We start from the raw sequence: 9,668 nt of genomic DNA on the forward strand, positions 1-9,668 counted from the left end.
CCTTCCTATTAACTATCTCTTCCCACTTATGACTATAACCGTGTTGCTTGTATCTTTACAATTTATATTGTTTTGTTTCCTAGTATGATTTGATTGCTTATTAATAAACTATGACTATCACTAAGTGTTGTACCTTATGATTCTTGATGAATGTATTTTATTTTTTCTTATGTACACTGAGAGCATATGCACCACAGAAAAATTCCTTGTGTGTCCAATCATACTTGGGCAATAATGAATTCTGTTCTATTTCTATTTCTATTTCTATTTCTATTTCTATTTCTATTTCTATTCTATTCTATTCTATTCTATTCTATTCTATTCTATTCTATTCTATTCTATATTCTATATTCTATATTCTATATTCTATATTCTATATTCTATATTCTATACTCTAGTCTAGTCTAGTCTTTATTCTGGCTGTAAATTTATGGATACTGTGTTGTCCAGACAGCATATAGGTAATGGTAATTGAGATAGTTAAGTTAGAATTGGGAGCTGCCCCTTAAGGGAATGCCTCATAGTAAATGTAGTTAATGCATCCTGGGAAATGTAGTTCATGTCACATGGTCACATCTGTAATCCTGATTGGTCACTGAATTGACCCTTAGTTGGGTTGGGGAAGGTTCCTTCACTCTTGCCTGGACCCCAGCAGTGTGCTGGTGTCTCACCCCCTTGCTCCTTCATTATGGGATGAAAGATCACTATTCTTTTACACTATGAAGTCAGCTGTGCAAAGAATTGGACATTAGATGGATCTCGACATAACCGTGAGTTACCTTGAGGATGCCTAATATAATTCAATAAAGAGACTTTGTATGGAAGACTTTGTAGAGTTTGCCTGTCTGTCTTTATACATTCAGCCAGTAATTATAAAAGACAGAACAGATACCATGGCTCTTATGGCAATAAAATAGTAACTAATTTTAACTATTGTAAGTTTTTGTTTGTACTTTTGATGGTGCTTAAATTGTTCCCTTGTTGGGGGGGGAGTGCATTTTAAATTACTTTTGTTTCTTTGTACTGAAAGGCATCTCTCTTTGCATGGATGTTTAATAGTAGTAATAATCTACTCTAATGATGATAATGCCTTGAAAATGAAATAAGCTTTCTCACAGACCCACTTAGAAATCACTGAATGGGGTTGCAGAAGTACAAAAAAAACCCCACCAACCTTCGCTGACTTGAGTTCAAATCCTGGTGATATCAAGAACATATCTGTGCAATTTTCTTGGCACCCTGAGGGTGGTTTGCCATGGTCTTTATCCATTTAAAATTTCTTTTATTGATACCTACAGGTCCAAGAATGCTAGTCAAATATTTTCGTCAGGTAAATGGAGACAAAGAGGAGGAAATAAAAATAAACCACCAGGCTAAATTCATACACAATGCTTTTGAATGGTGACCACAACTGAACAGAATTTAATTCCTTTTATGTAGATTGTGATGAATTGATCTGCTAATAAAAAAAATCATCCTAATTTCAACCCAGCCCGAACACTTAGTTAGGAAAAGAATTATTTGTTCACAGGGTCAATGAGTGTAAAAAGGATGCTTCAGCCAGTTATGGAGAAATGTTTCCAGTGATTTCACTAGCTAGAATACGGGCTTTAAAAAAATTAGATGATGGAATTTGCTATACAGTACTTCCCTTTAATACACTAGATGATCAAATGTTAAACGTTCCCAGATTGAAGGTTTCCCTGCAACAGAAATATGGAATATTAAAAACAAGATTTACATGTGAAAGTTCTGTAAATTTGGTCTCTAAAGTATAACCCAAAGCTGTTTAGTAGTAGTACAGTAATCACAGTCATATTAGAGGTGCTTTCCTTCCTTCCTTTCCTTCCTAAGCCCCACACCTCACAAAATGAAATGTTTTGAGAAACTAATAGAGGCAGAATATTATATTTCCCCAAAGGAAAAACGGAGAAACATGCTCTTGGAGGCAGAAAGCAGCCCCCAGTCTTTCTTAATAGCCCACAGCAGATGCCAGCACTTAACAAGAGAACAAGCTTAGTTAAATAGGAAGGCAACTATCTAGGTGGCTCCGTTTATAAGCAAAGCAAATACTGCTGGTAGAAGTCCATTCAAGACAGGATATTTCAAAATCCCTTAGAGCAATTTCGACAGCTAATAAAATCAGAGTGATAGGATTAAAGAAAGTAGCCTCTCACCAAAAAATCTTAACTGGAAAAAGCCATCAGCCACAATAAGAATCACCCAACAAGCTTTCAGAATACAAATCCCATATTGCACAAATCCCAAACTTCAGAGTTACAGATACTATAAAGATCCACCCACTCAGTCAGCCATTTGGTCAGCTGTCCCAGAACTGGTGGTTCTGCTTCATCAATAAATGGACCCTCTTTCCAATCAGCCTCCATGTTATTTCCAGCATCTTCCTACCAGCTTGGAATTGATCCAGAAGGGTTTTCCTTCCTTCCTTCCTTCCTTCCTTCCTTCCTTCCTTCCTTCCTTCCTTCCTTCCTTCCTTCCTTCCTTCCTTCCTTCCTTCCTTCCTTCCAACATAGAAAGGCCTTCACCAGGTGCCAAAATAATGACACTGTGGGTGCCATCTGAGGGTCCCTGGGGAGGGGATTTCATAAACAAGGTGCCACCTCCAAAATGGCAAGGTAAAGGGGCTTGGGAGTGTCCATTACCCCTCTGGGAAGCCACTGTGACTAAGAAAGCCCTTGAACAAGGGGCCTACGAGATGCTCTCCAGCCATTCAGTCCCCCTACCCCCCAGATAAGTCCCTCTGTCCGAGGTGGGCCTGAGGCTACTAATTACTCTTTCTTTCTTAAGAGTTAGAAGTTAAAGGATTCTTTTTTTTTTTTTACAAAAAGTTTATTATTATTTCTATTTAAGTACATCTTTGAGAGAACAGTGTGGTTCCAGGTGTTTTACATTTTAAATCAGTCATCTCCATAGTCACAGATACAGCTTTCTAACATCACATCATTATCTATTGCCAAATTTTCTTCTTTATATTCTCATAAATTACTTTATATGAGTCTCTTTATTTTTAATCCATCTCTATCTTCCTTGATCATACACTTATATTCAATATGTTTACAGTTTAAGCTATTCATATAATTTCATTGATCATTCAAAATTTCATCTTAATTTATATTATCCCCTATTAAATTCCCTTTCCAATATTACATTTGCCTCTATTACATATATTTTTATTTCCTATGCGCTTCCTTTCCTAGAAGTTATAGAAAGGATTTTAATTTCTACATTCCCCTTTATCTGTGAGACATTCTATCAATTGCAGCATTGGATTTCGGGTTTTATTCAAGAGTTTCTCCCAATTTCTTTCATGCCAACTTTACTCCATTTTGTCCCATAAATGTTTTCCTTCTTCCCAGTTTTTAAACAGCATTTTTAAGGCCTGTTGGAAGAATTATCCTTCTGGGTTCAGTTCCAAGTGGGGAAAAAGACATTGGAAAGATGGAGGCTGTTTGGAAAGATGGTTTAATGGTGGACAGGAGCACATGGCTTGGAGCTGCGAAGTGAAAAGGATGATCACATGTTTCAAGGTAAGGGAAAAGAGAGAATGGAGGGCCAAGATGCTGAAAGACCCTTAAATTTATTTTATTTATTTATTTATTTATTTGATTTGCCAATTGTTTACAAGATAATAAGTATAAATGTATACATAGTTGTGAATACATGAAATGGGTACATATAAGAAAAATAAAAGAATAAGAGAAACAATAGGACAGGGACGGTAGGCACGTTGGTGCGCTTATGCACGCCCCCTACAGGCCTCTTAGGAAAGGGGTGAGGTCAATAGTAGACAGTCTAAGGTTAAAGTTTTTGGGGTTTGGGGAAGAAACTACAGAGTCGGGTAGAGTATTCCAGACATTGACCACTCTATTGCTGAAGTCGTATTTCCTGCAATCAAGTTTGGTGCGGTTTACTTTGAGTTTGTATCTATTGTGTGCTCTTGTGTTGTTATGGTTGAAGCTGAAGTATTCATTGACAGGTAGGACATTGCAATGTATGATTTTATATACCATGCTTAAGTCAGACCGAAGACGGCGTAATTCAAGGTTTTCTAGTTCTAGAATTTCAAGTCTGGTGGCATAAGGTATTCTACAACGAGTAGAGGAGTGGAGAACTCTTCTTGTGAAATATTTCTGGACTTTCTCAATTGTGCTAATATCAGATACGTAATGTGGGTTCCAGACTGATGAACTGTATTCGAGTATTGGTCTAGCAAATGTTTTGTATGCTCTGGTTAGTAGTGTGATATTACCAGAGAAAAAGCTACGTAGGATTAGGTTAACAACTCTTAATGCCTTTTTGGCTATGTAGTTGCAGTGGGTTCTAGCACTTAGATCATTAGAGGTGAGTATTCCAAGGTCCTTTACAGATCTTGGGTCATCAACAAGATCTTGACTATTCAGCTTGTATTTTATTTTCTGATTTTTTTTGCCAATATGTAAGACAGAGCATTTATTTGTTGAGATTTGAAGTTGCCATTTGTTTGACCATTCTGATACATAGTCAAGATCTTTTTGTAGGGTAGCAGTATTGTCTGTGGTATTGAACAGCTTTACATCATCAGCGAAGAGAATGCAATTGCTCTTAATATGATCACAGAGGTCGTTTATGTAGAGTATGAAGAGAGTTGGTCCTAGAACACTGCCTTGGGGAACACCACTATTGACAGGTACTGGATTTGATAGGACGCTCCCGATTTTGACCATTTGTTGTCTGTTTGACAGGAATGCTTCTATCCAGTTATTCAGTTGTCCAGAGATACCATAGGATTTTATTTTTAGGAGTAGTTTGTCGTGTACCACTGAATCAAAGGCTTTACAGAAGTCTATGTAGATTGCGTCTATTGCTTTGCCCTGGTCGAGTTGTGTCGTCCATATGTTTTTGCAGTGTAAGAGTTGCAGATTACAGGATAGTTTTTTTCTGAAACCAAATTGTTTATTGGAGAGTAGGTTATTTGTCTCTAAGTGGAGGATGATGGATTGGTTAATAATTGATTCCATGACTTTACAGGTGACGCAGCATAAGGAGATTGGCCTGTAAATACCCTCTGTAGGGTCCCATCTTAGTGTTTCCTGTTCCTGTGTAAGAAATATATCCCATTGGCTGTCAAGACTCCCAGGGGCAGGGTCTTAGCTAACTTTGTAGGCTTTGTCTGGACCACATGGCTTCACCTGAGTGTTGGCTGATACAATCTTCCCAGGCCAGGTGGTGAGATGGGCAGAGGCCTCTGTTATGTAGGCCTAGGCCTTAATGGCCCATTAGCACAGATGTGAGGGGGTGAGTTTCTACCTCTCTGAGTTTCTACTTTATTCTTTTTAGGGGAAATATTCTGCCTTTTTAAATATTTCCTAGGATATTTCATTTTTCTAGGAGAAGGGTAGGTGATAACTTCCTACACCCCTTTAATAAGCTGGTTGGATCAATAATAATTGATCGGTAATCCGTCCCATAGATGTTTCTTTCTCCCCGGGATTCTTCAATATCCTTCCTTTTAGCACAGGGTTGGGGAACAGTATCCCTTTTATGATTTGTCGATTTCAACTACTGAAATTCCTTGGCCAGCTGGCTCAGGGATTCTGGGAGTTGAAGTCAATCAATCATTCAAAATACAGCTGGGTGGGACCTTGGAGGTCTTCTAGCCCAGCCCCATGCTCAAGCAGGAGACCCTGGCCTATACCATTTCAAGTCTACAAGTCATAAAGGGGCCATGGTCCCCCACCACTCTTTTAGCAGAATGTTTGGGTCAGTACTTGATTTGGGGGGGCACCCCATGAATATTGGCTTCTCCCCAATTTTTTTTTCATGTTTCTTTTACAGGATGCTAGGATCAATTATAATTGATCAGGGTTCGTCCCAGGGATGTTTGCTTCTCTCCAGTTTTTAGAACAATTTTCCCTTTTAACCAGCTGGTTGGGCTAATAATAATGGATTGGGGGTCCGTCCCGTGAATTTTTGCTCCTTTCCAATTTGTTCCTGTTAAAATAGTGCAGTTCTTCTTTAAGAAGCCAGCGAAACTGGGGAACAACATCAACAATTCACCTCAATTTCCCGTCTGGGCAGAGTGCAAAGGGCTTCCCCTGATTCGCCGGGAAAGGCGCGAAAACAGTTTTCTCTTTCCTTTTGGAGGCGGCGATGGCGGCTGGAACGTCTTGGCAGAATTTGCTGGAAGAAGCCACCTGCTCCATTTGCCTGGACCTTTCCCAGAACCCTGTGCTCATCCCGGAGTGCGGCCACAACTTCTGCCGGGGCTGCCTGACCCGCTGCCTGACCCGCATTTTTTTTTTAGAGGGTGGTCTCTGATTGAGTGTCTGGGTATACTTGGTATTCGTGATCAATCTGGATCATCATCATGGCCGCCTGTCTCCCCTTCGATTATCTCTTCTGAGACAGAATACAGGCCTTTAGGCAGCTAAGGCAGGGCGGTATGCATCGACAGAGGCAACACATGAGGGCTCCAAAGACACAAATGGTGACTATGGTTGTTGTAAGGATTTTGAGCCAATGGAAATCTGGCATCCATGAGAAGAGCCATGAAAAGTCCAGGCATGATTGCTCCTGACCAATATTCTGAGATAGCTCTTTCAGGTGGTGGATGTCTCTCCCTAGGAGTCCTGAGGTTTCGTCTAGATTGAAGCAACACATCCCTTGGAATGTTTCGCAGCCATAATTATGCTTCAAGAGGAGGAAGTCTATTGCTGCTCTATTCTCCAGGGTGGCTTCTCCGACCTCCCTCAGTTCTCTGTTAAGGGCATACAGGGCATGGGAGGTCGAATTCAAGCCTTTTGCAAGGGTACATGCTAGGCTATTCAAATTTTTAGAATTTTGCACTGCCAATCCAGGTACCCCTACCAAGGATATTGCCAATGAGACATACTCTATTTTGGTGAGAAGGGAGACTTTGGAGTCACAGTCTGAGTCTAAGGTTTGGAAGGCTCTCCTGTGTCGTCTCTGTAAGGATGGCATAAGCATGGTTAACCTTCTCAAGGTGCAGGGGCCATTGGTGGCATTTGCAGGAAGGTATGAGTAGGCTTTTAAGCCACAAAGGAAAAACCACCCTGGTGGGAGCTTCAGGTAACTATATGAGAATGATATGGTCTCTGTGTAGTTGCATTTTAGAAACTTTATAGGTTTTAGCATCATGTGTTCGGGTGTATGAATATGAAAAAATATCTTATCTTACAGCTAAACCCATAAATCATGGTTTTAGATGTCCATCATAACTCTCTCATTTATGTATCAGGCTTGTTTGTTTAATGTTTAGTTGCCATCAATGATTGTGGAAGTTCCCATTAACTCAGTGTATTCTGTAATTTTTCCCTCTTTTTTTCTTTCCTCCCCTGTTTTTTTTCTGTTTTCTTTTAAATATGCATATAATTGTCATCATTCCAACAAACCCTAGCAGGGCTTCAGCTGCTATTAGACTCAATATAAGCTTTACAGCCTTACAGGGGTGTTTTTTTTTACAAATCCTACTGCTACTTCTGTCTTTTTATACTTCACTCACTCAGTTATCTACAACAATCGGATTATTGATTATAAGACTGATCTAATTTTATAGGTGCTTCATGCATTTTAATTCCTCCCTTTGCAATTTTACGTACAGAAATTTATTTTTTCCTTATGTTATTCTGCCAATAGGATATTTTATTTCTATTTTAGAGTGATGTTATTAGTTTTACGGTGTGTGAAAAAAATAGCAGTGGATTGTTCAGTGTAACAACTGAAGTCTGACAAGCTGCTGTTGCCAAAGGAGCAAGTGAGGAATCCAAACATACTTAATACAGGGGGTCCTCAGCCTACAACCACAATTGAGCCCCAATTTCTGTTGCTGAATGAGACAGTTATTAAGTGAGCTTTGTCCCATTTTACGACCTTTCTTGCCCCTGTTGTTCAGTGAATCACTGCAGTTGTTAAGTTAGTCACATGGTTGCTAAGTGAATCTGGCTTCCCCATTGACTTTGCTTGTCAGGAGGTCACAAAAGGGGATCACCTGACTCGGGGACACGGCAACCATCATAAATAGGAACCAATGGCCAAACGATGGAATGTTGATCATGTAATCATGGGGATGCTGCCATGGCCATAAGCAGGAGGAGCTGCTGGGGGCTCACGGGGGCTTGGGAGGGCCCCTCGCTAAGATTCTGCAGAGTTCAGAGAACCCTCAAATCCCGTTCCTGGCTGGCCCCGCCCACCCCGCCCCTCCCAGGAGTCCCCATGCAGCCCGTTTTGGATGCCAGCTAAGTGCAGGCTGTGCGCTGAGGCTCCAGGAGGGTGAAAAACAGGATTCCCAGAAGTTCGGGAAGGCCAGAAACGGGCTCGTTTCCGGCTTCCAGAGAGCCTCCGGAGCCTTGGGAGGCCACTTTTGCCCTCCCGGAGGCACAAAGAAATGCTCGAGAACCCGGGGAGTGCAAATACATCCTACCAACTGTGGTGCAGGAGGCCAACTAGGCCACATCCACCCAGCAACCGGGCAGAGAACCCCTTGCTAAAATTTTGGAAGCCCACCCCTGGTCATAAGTGTGAAAATCTCTCATAGGGCCCGTTTTAATGTCTATATACTGTACATTCAAAATGAGAAATGTTAAAATGCTGCATGGTGCTGGATTTCCGGAAGCAGAGAGAGGAACCTGCCCCACTGTATATCAAGGGGGGGGGCTGTGTGGGGAGGGTTTCCTCTTTTAAAATCTTGGGATGCTTGTTAGTCAAGACCTCACCTGGAAAAACAACACCTCCCTGGTGGTTAGGAAGGCCCAACAGAGACTTCATTTCCTTAGAGCAGGGGTCTCAAACTCGCGGCCCGCGGGCCAATTGCGGCCCGCAGGGCGATATCCTGTGGCCCCCACCGTGATATGAAAGTATAATATTAGTGCGGCCCACAGGGGGAATGGACCTCTGAAGGAAGTCCCACCTGCCGTTCCTCCTCATGGCTTCTTCTCCACCCTGAACTTTAACAAGTCCAAGTACAGGTCCAGACTTACTGATGATCATCTTCAAGCCATTCTGAGGGTCTCAAGTGCCTCCTCTCTCAAGCCAAATGTGGCTCAGATATGTGAGAGGAAGCGTTGTCAAGTCTCTGGCAGCAAGGAGTAAGCTGGAGAAGCCATGTTCTGAGGAACTGTTCATGATCTTCATTCAATGTTCCATTCATGTGTTCAGGACAGTTCATGTATTGGAGAAATCATTAACTGTTGATGGCATTTGAGGATATTTTTTTAACAACCTTTTTTGTGAAATCCCTTATGCGGCCCAGCCTCACCCAGAGTCTGCCTCCAGCGGCCCCCAGGTAAATTGACTTTGAGCCCCCTGCCTTAGAGTCTTTGGAAAAAATAAGGTGGAACAATGGCTGATGATCTCTTTCTATCAGTCCATGATAGAAAGTGTCCTCGCATGCTGTGTAACAGTGTGGTACGCTGGTTCAACTGCCGTGGACAGGAAGGCACTTCAGAGAATGATTAATTGGGCCCAAGAAACCACTGGAAGACATTGCCAGGTCTCGCTGTTTCAGCAGAGTAAGGGAGATACTGAGGGACGATTCTCATCCTGGTCAGTGTCTTTTCTCACTTTTACCGTCAGGCAGAAGACACAAAAGTAGAGCCAGCCACACAAACAGGTTTAAAAGCAGCTTTTATCCATGGGCTGTCAGACTCCTA

The sequence above is a fragment of the Notechis scutatus genome, chromosome 2, assembly GCF_049901735.1.
Source record: "Notechis scutatus isolate UNSWTSFEM ecotype Mainland chromosome 2, rNotScu1.2, whole genome shotgun sequence".
Taxonomy (NCBI): domain Eukaryota; kingdom Metazoa; phylum Chordata; class Lepidosauria; order Squamata; family Elapidae; genus Notechis; species Notechis scutatus.